At 42.1% G+C, this 15,365-nt stretch overlaps 1 long non-coding RNA gene across 1 annotated transcript in view; it reads left to right on the forward strand.

The window, feature by feature from the left end:
* LOC139362361 (uncharacterized) overlaps window positions 1-14,926 on the forward strand; it is a 35,369-nt gene extending 20,443 nt beyond the window's left edge. Inside the window, exons 3-4 of the long non-coding RNA XR_011621148.1 lie at window positions 12,960-13,084; window positions 14,733-14,926. This is a non-coding gene — a long non-coding RNA (uncharacterized lncRNA). The remainder of the gene's footprint in view (window positions 1-12,959; window positions 13,085-14,732) is intronic.
* Window positions 14,927-15,365: the final 439 nt, after the last annotated feature.

Raw genomic sequence — 15,365 nt, forward strand, 5'->3', positions numbered from 1 at the left:
TGGCAAGGATGAAGAGATTTTACAGGTATGAAGTCCCTAATCAGAATGACTTTGAGTTTATTAATCTCTGTTAATCAAAAGGAAATTATTTTGGCCTGGCCCAACCTGATCAGATAAGCCCTTTAAAATAAGATTTAGGCCTTCCCCACTATCAGAGATGCTCCCTTGCTGACCTTAAAGAAGCAAAGTATTACGAGTTCGAAAGCTGGGAGGAAATGAACCTGCAAACAACCATGAGAGTTTGGGAGAAGACCTCAAAAGAAGACCCAAGCCACAGCACATACCTTAATTGCGGCCTTTTGACAGTTCTCACCCAGCCTTTTCCAAAGACTTCCTGTTAGTCATGCCTTCCTCTAAGAATATGAGTAACTGAAAACTTCAAAAGAATTAAAAAGAAGCTCTTCAAAAAAGGTGAATACACCCTTAGAGTTCTCTTCATGGGTTAAAATCTGGGTTCACATTGGATAGGTAGAAAATATAAAGCTTCAGACCAGGCATGGTGGCTTATACCTGTAATCTCAGTGTTTTGGAAAAGTGAGGTGGGAGGATTGTTTGAAGCCAGGAGTTCAAGACCAACCTGAGCAACATAGCAAGACCCTGTCACTACATAAAATTTTTTAAAAAGAAAATATAGTTTCTTGTTAGAAGAGCACTGTAGCAAAACTCCTAAGCCCAGTTACTTACCTTGTTATTGTCCAGTCATAGCCAACCCCATATGATCATCTTAGAGCCTCCTTTGGCAGGCATAGGAGTCCCTGTGGCTTATAACATTCTCTGGCTGATAGCATTGACTTTTCTGTTCTTCTCAGGAATTATGTAATTAGATGGATTAAGATTATCTCTAGAGTCTCTTCTGTCACTATGATTTGATTTTGTTTTCTTCTGTGAGGTAGAAGAATATTATTTTCAGACACAAAAAAATAAAAATACAACAAAACTGCCTTTGAAATTTGTAATTCCTTGATATCAAAAGATGATGGAACAGGAAGTTCTAAGCCCTTATCTCCCTACAGAAACAACGAAATACTTAACAATGATAAGTTAACAATGATATGCAGATTTATACATATTTCAGATTGCAGTTAAGAAGTACCCCCTGATGAGCAAAAATACTGATATCGGCCACACTGAAATGAGTTGGAAGAGCAATTTACTTTACCATCAGCCCCTCCCGCAATTTGACACAGCTCTGCGCTGGGAGAAATTGCCTCAGCTTGTGGATGCTCCATTTAGGAGTAAAAAGAGAGTGCAGCATATATTCATCATTCCTGGCATTTTGGCCCAGTGCCCAAGGGACTTCTTTCTGCCCTGCCTCGCTCAGAACACTTAGAGAATCAGAATAGTTTAAATTCCTAGGGTAAGTCAAGAATAAAGAAAAGAGGTGAGTAGTTCACCGCAGCTGGCACAATTCCGCAAGATTGGGAAAAGATACATAACCCTTAAACCTCTTCCCCAGGAGGGAAGGAGGGAAGTGAAGTATACATATCCCTAGAAAAAAAATGAGAGGCTCCCAAAATCTCTAGCTAGGCTGATTGGTGAAGGGCTTTCCATGTTGAACTCAGGCCTAACGAATGAGAGAGGTGGACATTTCTTCAAATATACAGACATCAACACAAAGCTACAAGAAATACAATGAGTGGGACAACTATGACACAAAGAAGAAAGAAAAGCACTAGCAACCGGTCTTAAGAAAAGAGAGATCTGTGAATTGCCTGACAATTCAAAATTATCATTTCATAGAAACTCAATGAGTTATATATGGCAATGCAGATAAACAACTAAATGAAATCATAAAAATAAAACATAAACAAAATGAGAATATCAAAAACTATAAAAAAGAACCAAACAGAAATTCTAAAGATAAAGAATATAAAAATTGAACTGAAAATTTTACTAGAGGGACTAAACAGCAGACTAGATCAAGCAGAAGAAAGGCTCAGTAATTTTTGAATACATGTCATTTAAAATTATCCAGTCAGGCTGGGCATGGTGGCTCATACCTGTAACCCCAGCACTTTGGAAGGTTGAGGCAGGTGGATCTCCTGAGTTCAGGAGTTTGAGATCATCCTCAGCAACATGGTGAAATCCTGTCTCTACCAAAAATACAAAAAATTAGCCAGGCATGGTGGTGCCTCTGTGATCCCAGCTCCTGGGTGGGAAGGAGGTGGGAGAATTGCTTAAACCTGAGAGGTAGAGGCTGCAGTGAGCCATGATTGTGTCACTGTACTCCAGCCTGGGTAACAGAGTAAGACCCCTTCTCAAAAACATAAAAATTTTTTAAAAGTTTCCAGTCATAGGAACAAAGGTAAAAAGAATGAAAAAGAGTGAAGAAAGACAAAGGGATTTATGGAACACCATCAAGCAAATTAATATATAAATTATGAATGTCCCAGAAGGAGAAGTGAAAAAGAAAGAGGCAGAAAGCTTACTTAAAGAAATAATGATTGAGCCAGGTATGGCAGTGGATGCCTCTAGTCCCAGCTACAAAGGAGGTTGAGACAGGAGAATGGCTAGAGCCCAGGGCTGTAGTGTGCTATGATTATGTGCTAGAGCCCAGGGCTGTAGTGTGCTATGTCTGAGAAGAGCCACTGCACTCCAGTCTAGTTAATACAGCAAGATCTCATCAAAAAGGAAAGAAGGAAGGAAGGAAGGAAGGAAGGAAGGAAGGAAGGAAGGAAGGAAGGAAGGAAGGAAGGAAGGAAGGAAGGAAGGAAGGAAGGAAAGAAGGAAGGAAGGAAGGAAGGAAGGAAGGAAGGAAGGAAGGAAGGAAGGAAGGAAGGAAGGAAGGAAGGAAGGGAGGGAGGGAGGGAGGAAGGGAGGAAGGAAGGAAAGGAGGGAGGGAGGGAGGGAGGGAGGGAAGGAAAGAAAGAAAGAAAGAAAGAAAGAAAGAAAGAAAGAAAGAAAGAAAGAAAGAAAGAAAGAAAGAAAGAAAGAAAGAAAGAAAGAAAGAAAGAAAGAAGGGAGGGAGGGAGAGAGGGAGGGAGGGAAAGAAAGAAAGAAGGAAGGAAGGAAGGGCAAAAAGAGAAAAGAAAAGAAAGAAGGAAAGAAAGGAAGGAAGGAAGGAGAAGAGAAGGGAAGGGAGAGAAAGAGAAAGAAAAAGAGAAAGAAAGAGAGAGAGAAAAAAGAAAAGAAAAAGAAAGAAAGAGGAAGGAAGGAAGGGAGGGAGGGAAAGAGAAAGAAAGAGAGAGAAAAAAGAGAAAGAAAGAAGAAATGAAAGAAAGAGAAAGGAAGGAAGGAAGGAAACGGAATGGAGAAAGAAAGTAGAAAAACAAAGAAGGAAGGTTGGTTGAAAACTTCTAAATCTGGAGAGGGAAATCATCATCCAGACTAATGAAGTTCAAAAGATCCCAAACAGTATAAACCTAAGCAAATCCACACCAAGACGCAATATAATCAAATTTTCAAACATGAAAGAGAATACTGAAGGCAGCAAAAGAAAAGTGACTCATGATGTACAATGCAGCCTCCATAAGCCCATCAGCAGATTTTCCAGGATAAACTTGCTGACTAGGAAGGAGTGGAATGATATATTCCAAGTGCTAGGGGAGTTTGTTATTTTTCCCCAAGATATCAGATTGGAGGCATTGTTAGCTTGCCTCTCCCACTTGGAAAAACAAAATAGTGTGTAGAGATTCACACATGAACTTTCTTCCAAGAAGCAAACACAAGAACGTAATAAGAAAATTGAAAGTCACAGACTATTGAAAGAAGCATTGGGATGTAGCTTACACTGTGAGCCAACTAGAAAACTGTAAGTCCCCAGAATGTGAGAAGGGGATAGACTACCTCTGGAACATACACTCCCACTGGGAAACCTGGCAATCCAGGCCATGGAGAAAGGTCTTAACTCTACCCAGTGCTGGAGCTGACTTAGTGAGTGGTGGGGAGTATATGAGAAGAATTGGCATTAGGACAGGCTTTATATTCATTTTCAGTCTCCAGCAGGGGTAGAGGGAAGCCATTCCTGATCCTACCTCACAGGGGATCTTGCAGAAATCTACCAGCTAACTCAGGTGGCGGTCACAGGTAGAAAGAAGCTCCCAACTGCGATTCATGATATGATCTTCAGTGGAGACAAACCCCCTTGGCCAGAACTGAGGTTTGAGTGGGAAATGTGCTGCAGCTACAAGCACAGGAGCTGGGCGCCCCTGCTTCACAGGCAAACTAGGAGAGGCATGGCCTAAAAACCATGGTTGCCGTCTCCTTGGGGGAAGAAATATGACCTGGTGCAGTTTTGAGTTCTGAGCACAGTCTATGTGGAACCTAGCAGGCTGCTGCTAGTGGAATGCTGCAAGTGTGAGACTGGCCTTGCCTAGTGAGTGGGAGCTGGGTGGAGCTTATGGCCACCTTCTACTCTCCAGTCTCCATGTGGACTCTTCTGTACAGTAGAGGCAACTGTGCTCTTCCCTGGAACATTACTCTGGTGGCTAGAGAACTGCTCTACAGTCACCAATGGGACCACTGCTTTTGCTCACATGTGGAGGGCAGAGCGCAGACTTGCATGACCCAGCTCCCACCTGCCTTTGCCTTTCTAACTACCCTGGCAGCTTAACATAAAGGACAAAAACCTTTGTGGGTTCTGTGTGGCCCCATCCATTTCCTAAGTCACCAGAGTACATCTTCTGGATAACATAAGGCAAACACAAATCCCTCTGCTACCACTGCAGCTGGTGCTTCTTTACAAGCGCCACCTCCTGGCTGGAGGCCAAGTGCCGCAGTTCATTACAGTCTCTACAGGCACAATGACAGTGTGCAGGATGGAGAAAATTTGTGTGTGACCTCAGCTATCACCATTGCCTGTATCATCCTGGCTAACCAAGAGGTCCTGAGTCTGTCCACGTGACCAGTTCCTTTCTAATACAACTGACATTTGAGAAAGCCAACAATACAGTAAGGCAACTTGTATTCAAGGAATCTCACAAACTCTATGTCACTCCGCTGCCACCCTTTTCAGAGCTGGCGCTGATACCCACTGCTGGGCACCCTGAATACAGATCACATCACTGGACCCCTTACAGACATTCCCCAACACTGCTCTGGAGTGTGGCAGCCCCACTGGGCAGCTAGACCCAGAAGAACAGCAACATTCATAGTAGTCTGGCTCTAAGGGACTCCCATTCCTAGGGGAAGAGGAAGTGCGCCACATCAAGGGAGCACCTCTTAGGACAAAAAAAAAAAAAAAAGAAAAATCCAGATGATAGGCCTTGAGTTCTATAATTTTCTACTTGTGGGAAGTCTCTTTCAGCAGAGGCAGAAGTGCAGTGCTGGGCTCGGTGGAGAAAATCTGCAGCTCCACTCCAGCAATGAGGCAGTCCTGGTGCTCCTGAAGGGTCTTGGAGAATGGGACTTCTTTTCCCCCTCATCCACTACTGCAGATACAGCTGGGGCTCCTCCCACAGGAGCTTGGCATGGATGTGTCTGTAGACGGCCTTTCTGGAACAGTTCAGGATGTCTGCAACCTCACAAGAGGAGTGCCTTCCAGGTGCAGGCTTGCATGAGGGCTAGAGTCACACTCCCTCTCTACATGGAACATCGGCATTCTTGCAAACGAAAAGAGGTGCCTGCCTGCTCTGAATAGCCATGACACTGCATCAGGAGTGTGACTGCCAGGTGGATTGCCTTCCTGCTGAACTGAAAGGGGAGCTGAGGTGGCTCTGTCCCTTCCCCTGAAAAGACCTTAGTGCATTTCACAAAGAGCTCCCCCAGCTGTCTCTATCAAGGCTGGGACCTCTGCCCACGATTGGGTATTGGGTTTGCCAACCTGCGTTAACCACAGCTGGTTTTAACCCATGGATACCTCCCCTCCTGGCCTGAAGCCCGAACTTTTCAACCCAGTAAATAAAATGCTGGGGGAACATAAATAAACAAAGTACCTACCACTGGAGGATGAGATAAGCTTCAAGAGACCTCTGCCATTCCAACCACACAGGACACAGTGAACCTGCACGCAAACTAAGCACATTACTACTACAACCAGCATCTGAAAAGCCACCATACAAAGACTCTATATAACCAAGGAACTCGTTTAGAGTCTCCACCCCTGAAAGCACCCAGAGCTGAACTAGGTTACCATAAACTAAAAACATTAAAGTAACATCCTCAAGGGGGAATTTTTTTTAAAAATCACAGACAAATACAAAAGAACCTGGGTCCTCACATTTAACCCTCTATCTTGAGCACACTATGGAAAATTAGCTCATTGGATTAGCTAGTTAAGATCTTGGAAAGGACAAAGACTTGTTGAGACGTAGGACCAATTGATTTTGAGTAGTCATCTGACACAATGGGAAAAGGCTGGGGAAAATGGCATTAAACCTGGATAACTAGGTGAAAGGAGAGAGGGGATTGCTCGAGGAGGGCACTGCACCCTAGGAGTGGACGGGGCAGGCTGACACAGGCTGGTGTGTGTAGTGCGTGTGTTCTTTCTCACACCAGATAGTGAGCCTCTCAATACCAGGTCCTGTGTCTTACACACCTTCGTATTCCTTGCTGTGATCTACACACAGCAGTACCGCACATACTGCATGTCAGTTAGTTGAGGTCCTGAAAAGGGAATGTCCTAAAAAAGACTCTGATAAAAGGAGAAAGATGGGGGAATTCTGAGATAGACAGGGCAGTGGGAGAGGGGTCATTTTGAAACAAGAAGAAAGGGAAAGGCCTTAATAAAAGAATGGAAGAGAAAGAAAAAGAACTGACAATGACAGAAATAGAGGTAGAGCAGAGACTGAGATCTGGAAGAGTCAGTTAGTGGACAAAGAGAGAGAAAGCAAGGAGAGTGTAGATGTGGTTGCTGGATCAGTGTGCCCCTTAGACTGTTGCCTCAGAGGGGATAGAAATGGAACCCACAGCAAATAGTTGTCACTCATGGTGCTTAATCTGTATGAAACCTTTTACCTCCATCATAACATCTACTTTTTAAAATATCTTATGAAGCACCTATTATCTACATTGTAGAGATTAGAAAACTGGCACTCAAAGAGGTGAAGTAATTTGCCCTTATAGCAAATGCACTAAACTGAGCTTTACCAGATTGCAAATCCAGTGCTCTTACCGGTGACAAGTGGACAGTGAATTGCTGCCAGACCCATGCGTCCAGATTCTGCTGTGGTGGAGAGAATTGACGATGCTGTCTGAATACAGCTCTGAGAGTACCTCCCGAGAGTAGTGCAGGGTTTTTTGTGACTTACAGCTTTCTCCTCCTGCTAAGAATCCTATACAGTAAAGAGCAGGGCCATCAGAGTGAGACATTGGAGCTTTGATTCTGCCAGTTACATGTGACCTTTGACTTCAGCACTTGGCCACTCTGCATCTATTTTATTATCAGGAAAAGAAGGATCTGAGAGGACCTATTTCATTGCATTGGCTGCAGAGAAGCCAGCGTTTGTAAAGTTCTTAGCACATAGCCTGCTCAACACAGGGCCACTACAAATATTATAAACTTTTCCCCCCATAGTCTGTAGAAGGAAGTCAATAGGCTCTGTGGGGGCTGCAGGTTTGGGAAGGGAACCTAGGCACCTGAGTTTAGGTCAGAGCACAGTGAATAAGACCAAATTAAAGGGAAAATGTGTGGAATGCTGTAGCCAGTTTGGGTTTTGGGATAGACCAAGAAAATGTGCTTACATCTAAAACCAAGTTTGACAAAGTAGGAAGAGTTGAAGTAGATATTGAGAGATATCTAATCTAATCTTGTGGGAGAGGTTGGAAAGTGCCTCTTCCAATTATATTGTGGCCAGACAGAATACAGTGGGTGGGATCCTTAAATGCTTCTCCTCTTTTTCTTATTGTATTGTGTCTGACTTCTTTAGCTTTATTTGTAAAATTTACCCCTGCTGCTGGGGGCAGTTTTAGTTGATTTTAATTTCTGCATAGTATCCCATTATAGAATATACTATAATTTGTGTATTTATCCATTCTCATGTTGATGGACATTTGGATTGTGTATAAATTTGGCTGTTATGAATAATATTTCTATGAAAATGTTTGTGCATGCATTTTAAGTGGACACGTATTTAGAAATGGATTGCTAAGTCATAGGTTGTGTATCTTCAATTTAGTAGATAAGGCCAAAAGTTTTTCAATCCAGTAGTATCAATTGATGTTCCTGTTAGTGGTGTAAGAGGATTCCAGTTTTTCCATATCCTTACAAACAATTGGTATTATAAGTCTTTTTAAATTTTAGACAGTTTAGGTGGTGATTAGTGGTATCTAATTGTGAATTACAGATTTACAGTTTTTACTTATTTGAAATATAATTTGCCTATAAAACTCATCTTTTTACAAGTGCACAGTTGAATAATGAGTTTTGACAAATGTATTCAGTCATATAATACCACTACAATCAAGATATAGAATGTGTCCTTTAATGCATAGTTCCCTCCCTTTCCTTGGCAGTAAGTTCCCTTCCCTCATGTCTATGACCATGCAACCACTGCTAGGACTGAATGTTTGTGCTCCTTTAACATTCATATGTTGAAATTCTAACCCCCAAGGTGATCATGTTAAAAGGGGCCTTTGGAAGGTGATTAAAACATAAATGGATTAGTCCCCTTATAAAAAACCCCAGAGACATCCCTTGTCTCTTCCACCATGTGAAGGTACGGCAAGAAGACATCAACTATGAAGCAGAAAGTAAGCCCTCACTACACAATGAATCTGCTAGCACCTTGATCTTAGACTTCCCAGCCTCCAGAACTGTGAGAAATTAATTTCTGTTGCTTATAAACTACTCCATTTATGGCATTTTGTTATAGTAGCCCTAACCAACAAGGACAACCACTAATCTCTTCTGTTCATATGATTTTACATTTTGAGAATATTATACAAATGGTTTGTAACTTTTGGATATGGCTTCTTATATTTTGCATAATATTTTGGAGATTCATCTGTGATGCTGATTATATTGTAGTTATCTCCCTTTTATTGCTGGGTAGTATTCCATTGTTGGAATACACCACAATTTGTTCATTCATATACCAGTTGATGAATATTTGAATTGTTTCCAGTTTTTTATTATGATTAATAAAAGTGTTATGAGCATTTTTGTGCCAGTTTTTGTGTGGAAAGTACGTTTTCATTTCTCTTGGGCAGATACCTAGTAGTAAAATTGCTGTGATAAATTTGCATGTTATCTGCTCTTTGGAATAGGAAACTGCAGTAGAAGTATATCTGCTCACTTAAATGTTTCCTTAATATTACTATTGGCAATGACAAAACCAAGTACATAAAATATACATATCATTTTATTTAACATACTAGCTTACATACAAGACATCTATGACCTAGACAAATCCAGGGACTTATACAAGGTGACAAAACCTTGTCAGAGTTGAAATTCCAACTAAGGCTTATTGAACTAACACTCATATTTTATTCCCAGTCTCTGTTCCACACAGGGAGTAGTTGTTGTTCAGATTCCTGCAGATTGATTTAAAGTATCAGCCAAATCAATAATGGATGTAAAAGTGCTCTGCAAATGATAAAGCAATATGCAAAGTTTGATGTTACTATGACATGAAGAATTTGATTAGAGGTGCCAGATGATACAACAACTCAACAGACTTGGCTGCAGAGCACAATAAAGCTGTGAGGGAAGCATGGTTAATGATTAAGAGCATGGACCTTATAATTAGACAAACTTGAATTTGAATCCTGCCTCTGCTTTGTACTAGATGTCTGGTCTTATAAAGTTATGTAAACCCTCTTTGGGTTAGATCTTCGCTATATACAGGAAAATAAAACCTGTTGGATGAGGATTCCATGAAGACTGAAAGAGATAATATTCAATGGCTAGCACAGAGAAAACTCGTACTTAGTATATAACAATATTTACTACTGGTTGATTCTTTTGAATGAAATATTTTTCTAAGGAGGAGGTAGATTAACTGTTCGCAAGTAGCATATTTCAAATTTATATTTATTCAGATCCCTGCAAAGACATGAAATCAGAGGAAAGGAAATGTAAGCACTTCTGGGAGCCCTTTAACCTTAAACCATTTTAGTTATCCTTTTAATTATGAGTTACTGTATGGGAAGGCTTAGTTGATAACCACTTATGAACAAGAATAGAACATAGATTATGGACTTGGAAAGAAGAATCAAAAAGGTAAGAGCAGTTTTAAAAGGGAGCCCTTGGCCTCTTTCCCACTGTTGATTACTGTTAGTTTTGAATCCAAATGTCTTCTAGGTCATTTTTATCATATTTGACAGAGGTTGCCTATCATTTACTAGTAGTGTGACATAAGGGAGTAACATATGAGCATTCAATCAGTTTTAACTACAGGTGTTGAGAGTGTGGGTGAGTAGTAAAGGGACCTGGATGAGAAAACTGACACTATAGATAGATGGAGCAATTTGGCAGCCCTTCTGCTCAATGAACATCTGCCTTAGAGTGAGAGTGACAGGAGAGATATGAATCTGTTTTTCACTGAGCAGATCTCAGTTACCTTGCAGCTCCCATGGGGCAATCCTCTTGCTTCATTCCTTGATTCTAGTGTTTAAAGATCAATAATTGTTTTTTGTAACATGATCATAAATAGAAGTTAACTTCATGATCTTTGTGCTCAAATGAAGAAATAGAAAATCTGTTTCAAAACTGGTAGAAAATTAGCTCTTAATAAACTGAGAAACTGAATATCTGAATACTATAATTTATGAATGATTTAAAAGAATTTCAAGGGTGGTTCTGACTTTCAAACCTATTCACTGCTTAAGGTATATCTTCATTGTAGATCAAAGACAGAATCCACATTATAAGATTCTCCTACATTGTGTGGTACAATTTGTGTGAATATAATGTATTTTATCATAGCAGCTTGCTGTAGTTTAATCAGCCTACTCATAAACTAACATGAACCCACATGATAATATCATTCATTATCTTTTGATGCCTTCCAGTTATTGAATGCAAGGCACTTGCGGTGTGGGAACCAAACATACCCATTTCTGTTGAGGAGCTGAGTTGCCCATCTCAGGGATCATGATATTCGAATAGAGACATAGTGCATACTGCATATCTGAGGACTAGGCTGGACCATGAGGCACCTATACCCCAGCACTGTGAAAACATATAGAATGGCCTCTTAAAACTTTCTACTTAAATAATACCTTTGGTTCCATGGTTGAACTTGTTGGGAATAAGCCCCCAAAATCTGGCCATAAACTTGCCCCACAGCTAGCCATAAACAAAATCTCTGCAGCACTGTGACATGTTCATGATGGCCATGATGCCAACGCTGGAAGGTTGTGGGTTTACCAGAATGAGGGCAAGGAACACCTGGCCCACCCAAGGCAGAAAACTGCTTAAAGGCTTTCTTAAACCACAAACAATAGCATGAGTGATCTGTGCCTTAAGGACATGCTCCTGCTGCAGATAGCTAGTCAGAGCCCATCCCTTTATTTCGGCCCATCACTTTGTTTCCCATAAGGAATACTTTCAGTTAATCTATAATCTATAGAAATAATGCTTATCACTGGCTTGCTGTCAATAAATACATGGATAAATCTCTGTTCAAGGCTCTCAGCTCTGAAGGCTGTGAGACCCCTGATTTCCTACTCCATACCTCTATATTTCTGTGTATGTTTCTTTAATTCCTCTAGCACTGCTGGGTTAGGGTCTCCCCAACCAAGCTGGTCTCGACAGGTGGCGCCCAACATGGGAGAACTGGTCTTGGCATGAACTCAGTTAATGTTTGTTTATCACTCTAACAAAATTCCTGCAGTACATTAGTATCCTTAATAAAGAAGCTATGGTTTGTAATTTTATTATGCATTCTTTTTTTTTTTTTTTTTTTTTTTTTTTGAGATGGAGTCTCACTCTGTCACCCAGGCTGGAGTGCTGTGGCCGGATCTCAGCTCACTGCAAGCTCCGCCTCCCCGGTTCCCGCCATTCTCCTGCCTCAGCCTCCCGAGTAGCCGGGACTACAGGCGCCCGCCACCTCGCCCGGCTAGTTTTTTTTTTTGTATTTTTTAGTAGAGACGGAGTTTCACCGTGTTAGCCAGGATGGTCTCGATCTCCTGACCTCGTGATCCGCCCATCTCGGCCTCCCAAAGTGCTGAGATTACAGGCTTGAGCCACCGCGCCCGGCTTATTATGCATTCTTTATGATTGTGGGATCTGACTATGCAAGTTAGAGACATGTAAGACAGACTGGCATGCTAGCAACTCTAGAGCAGGAGCCAATGCTATGGTCTGCAGGTGGAATTACTTTTTTGCCAGGGAAACCTCAGTTTTACTCCAAAGGCCTTTCAACAGAGTGGATGAGTCCCACCTACTTTGTTGAAGATAATCTTTACTTAAAGTCAACTGATGGCAGATGTAAACCACATCTACAAAATACTTTCAAAGCAACACCTTGTGTCTTAGTCCATTTTCTGCTGCTATAATAGAATACCACCAACTAGGTAATTTACAAACAATAGAAGTTTATTTGGCTCACAGTTCTGGAGGCTGGGAAGTCCAAAAGCATGGTGCCAACATCTAATGAGGGTCATCCAAAGGTAGAAGGCAGAAGCAAGCACAGAACAGAGAAAAGGGGAGCTGAATTTGTCAGGAGACCACCCCCATAGTAACTAACCTACATCCACAATAATGGCATTAATCCATTCATGAGGGCAGAGCCTTCATGGTCTAATCACCTCTTAAAGGTCTCACTTCCCAGTACTATTGCATTGAGGATTAAGTTTCCAAAATGTATACTTTGGAGGGCATGCTCAGACCATAGCACCTACTTTAATTGAATACCTGGGTACTATAGCCTGGCCAAGGTGACACATAAAACTAACCATCACAGTACATTCCTGTCAACATGGCATTCATACACATCTTAAACTCTACGTAATCTTAAAATGACAACAATAAATTCCCACCAAGATGGCTGACTGGGAGCAGCTAGTGTACACCACTCTCATGGAGAGAAGAAAGAATGGTGAGTCAACACTGGCTCTTCAATTGGATCATCCAGGTGGACACACTGGGAATCATCAAGAAAGCAATGCAACCCACAGAGAATGGGGAAGAGCAAGACAGGACAACCTTTGACCTGGGAGTGGTGCAGAACCAAGGGATGCTCCCCACTGTGGTGAAATGGTGAGTGAGAGTTCCCAGGGACCCACACTAACCCCATGAACCTCTGTGACTCTAGGCTCAGAAAATCCTCCATTACTTCCATTACCCTTCACTCTGGGGCTTTCAGATCGATATGAAAGGGTATGTGGAGTCTTAGCAGAGCTGCCACTCAGGCACATGAGTGACTCTGCATTTCTCTGAGGTGGACCTCCCAGAGGCAACCAAAAGCCTCTTTCCCACTACCCCCACTGCCCACAGGCTAGGGAAAGAACAAAGATCCTGTGGGCTTTACCCACACCTCCAGTAAGCCACAGCTACCCTAAGAAGAAGAGGCCAATCTGTCTCCATCATGATCCCCCTCTCCCCCTTTATTATCACCAGGCAGAAGATCCTGGCTTGGGCCCACAACACAGCTACCCCACTCCAAGTCAATCATGTCAATTGGTAGTGACTCTGCAATTCTCTGGGTTGGAGCCCCAAGAGACAAGTAAAAGGCCCTCTGCTACAGTGATGGCCAAGATTTCTTCCCCTGCTGCCTCCAAGCTGGGGAGGGAGCATAAAGCCTGAGCTTCCCCCCACAGCTGTGGTGTGTAGCCCAGGAGTGCCAAGCCAAGATCTGTAGCCAGAACTCAATGGGGCAAGGAGCCCACACTTTCAGAATACTGAGAGGGAGCATGGTTGCAATCATGAGGAAACACAGAGTGAAGGGGTGGCCTGCCCCTCCACACCTGTGGGTGTTTTTCATCAGGTGGGACAAGAGACTGAGAAAAGAAAGAGACACAGAGACAAAGTATAGAGAAAGTGGGCCCAGGGGACCAGTGCTCAGCATATGGAGGACCCACGCCGGCACTGGTGTCCGAGTTCCCTCAGTATTTATTGATCATTATCTTTACCATTTTGGAGAGGGGAATGTGGCAGGATAATAGGGTAGTAGTGGGGACAGGGTCAGCAGGAAAACATGTGAACAAATGTCTCTGTGTCATAAACAAGGTTAAGAAAAATGTGCTGTGCTTTGATGTGCACATACATAAACATCTCAGTGCATTAAGAGCAGCATTGCCGCTAGCATGTCTCACCTCCAGCCCTAAGGCAGTTTTCTCCTATCTCAGTAAATAGAACATAAAACCGGGTTTTACACCGAGACATTCCATTGACCTGGGATGAGCAGGAGACAGATGACTTCCTCTTATGTCAACTGCAAAGAGGCCTTCCTCTTTTACTAATCCTCCTCAACACGGACCCTTTATGGGTGTCAGGCTGGGGGATGGTCAAGTCTTTCCCTTCCCACAAGGTCATATTTCAGACTATCACATGGGGAAAACCCTTGGACAATACCTGGCTTTCCTAGGCAGAGGTTCCCTGTGGCCTTCCTCAGTGTTTGTGTCCCTGGGTACTTGAGATTAGAGAATGGTGATGACTTTTAACAAGCATACTGCCTTCAAGTACTTGTTTAACAAAGCACATCCTGCATAGCCCTAAATCCACTGAACCTTGAGTAAACACAGTACATGTTTCTGCAAGCACAGGGTTGGGGTTAGGGTTACAGATTAACAGCATCTCAAGGCAGAAGAATTTTTCTTAGTACAGAACAAAATGGAGTCTCTTGTGTCTACTTCTTTCTACATAGACACAGCAACAGTCTGATCTCTCTTTCTTTTCCCCACAACAGAGGAGTCATGTAGCTGAGCAAGAGTCTACCTACTGGCCATTAAACTTAGGCACCATCTACTGGATCACAGCCCAAAATTCAACATCAAAATATTTTACTAATATACCCCCCACAACATGAAACTGAGGATAAGAATTCAGCTACAAATATGACCCTGCACAAAGCCTCAGTCCTCTGAAAACATCCAGAAAGAACTTAATTGACTGTACTCCAATTACTCCACCATGGTTAAAGGAACATCAGCCCACATAGATGAGACAGAACCAGTGCAAGAACTCTGGCAACTCAAAAAGCCAGATTGTCTTATTTCCTCCAAATGACCACACTAGCTCCCCAGCAAAATGTCTTAATTAGACTAAAATGGATGAAATGACATATATAAAATTCAGAATATGAATAAAAGCTAGGATCATCAATATTCAGGAGAAAGTCAAAACCGAATCATAGAAATAGGAGGATTACAATAAAATAATACAGGAACTAAAATATGAAATGGACTTTATAAGAAAAAACCAAACTGATCTGATACAGCTGAAAAAAGACACTGCAACAATTTTATTTTTTATTATTTATTTTTATTTTTATTTTTTTGAGATGGAGTCTCGCTCTGTCACCCAGGCTGGAGTGCAGTGG

Source organism: Macaca nemestrina, chromosome 3, assembly GCF_043159975.1.
Source record: "Macaca nemestrina isolate mMacNem1 chromosome 3, mMacNem.hap1, whole genome shotgun sequence".
Lineage (NCBI taxonomy): Eukaryota > Metazoa > Chordata > Mammalia > Primates > Cercopithecidae > Macaca > Macaca nemestrina.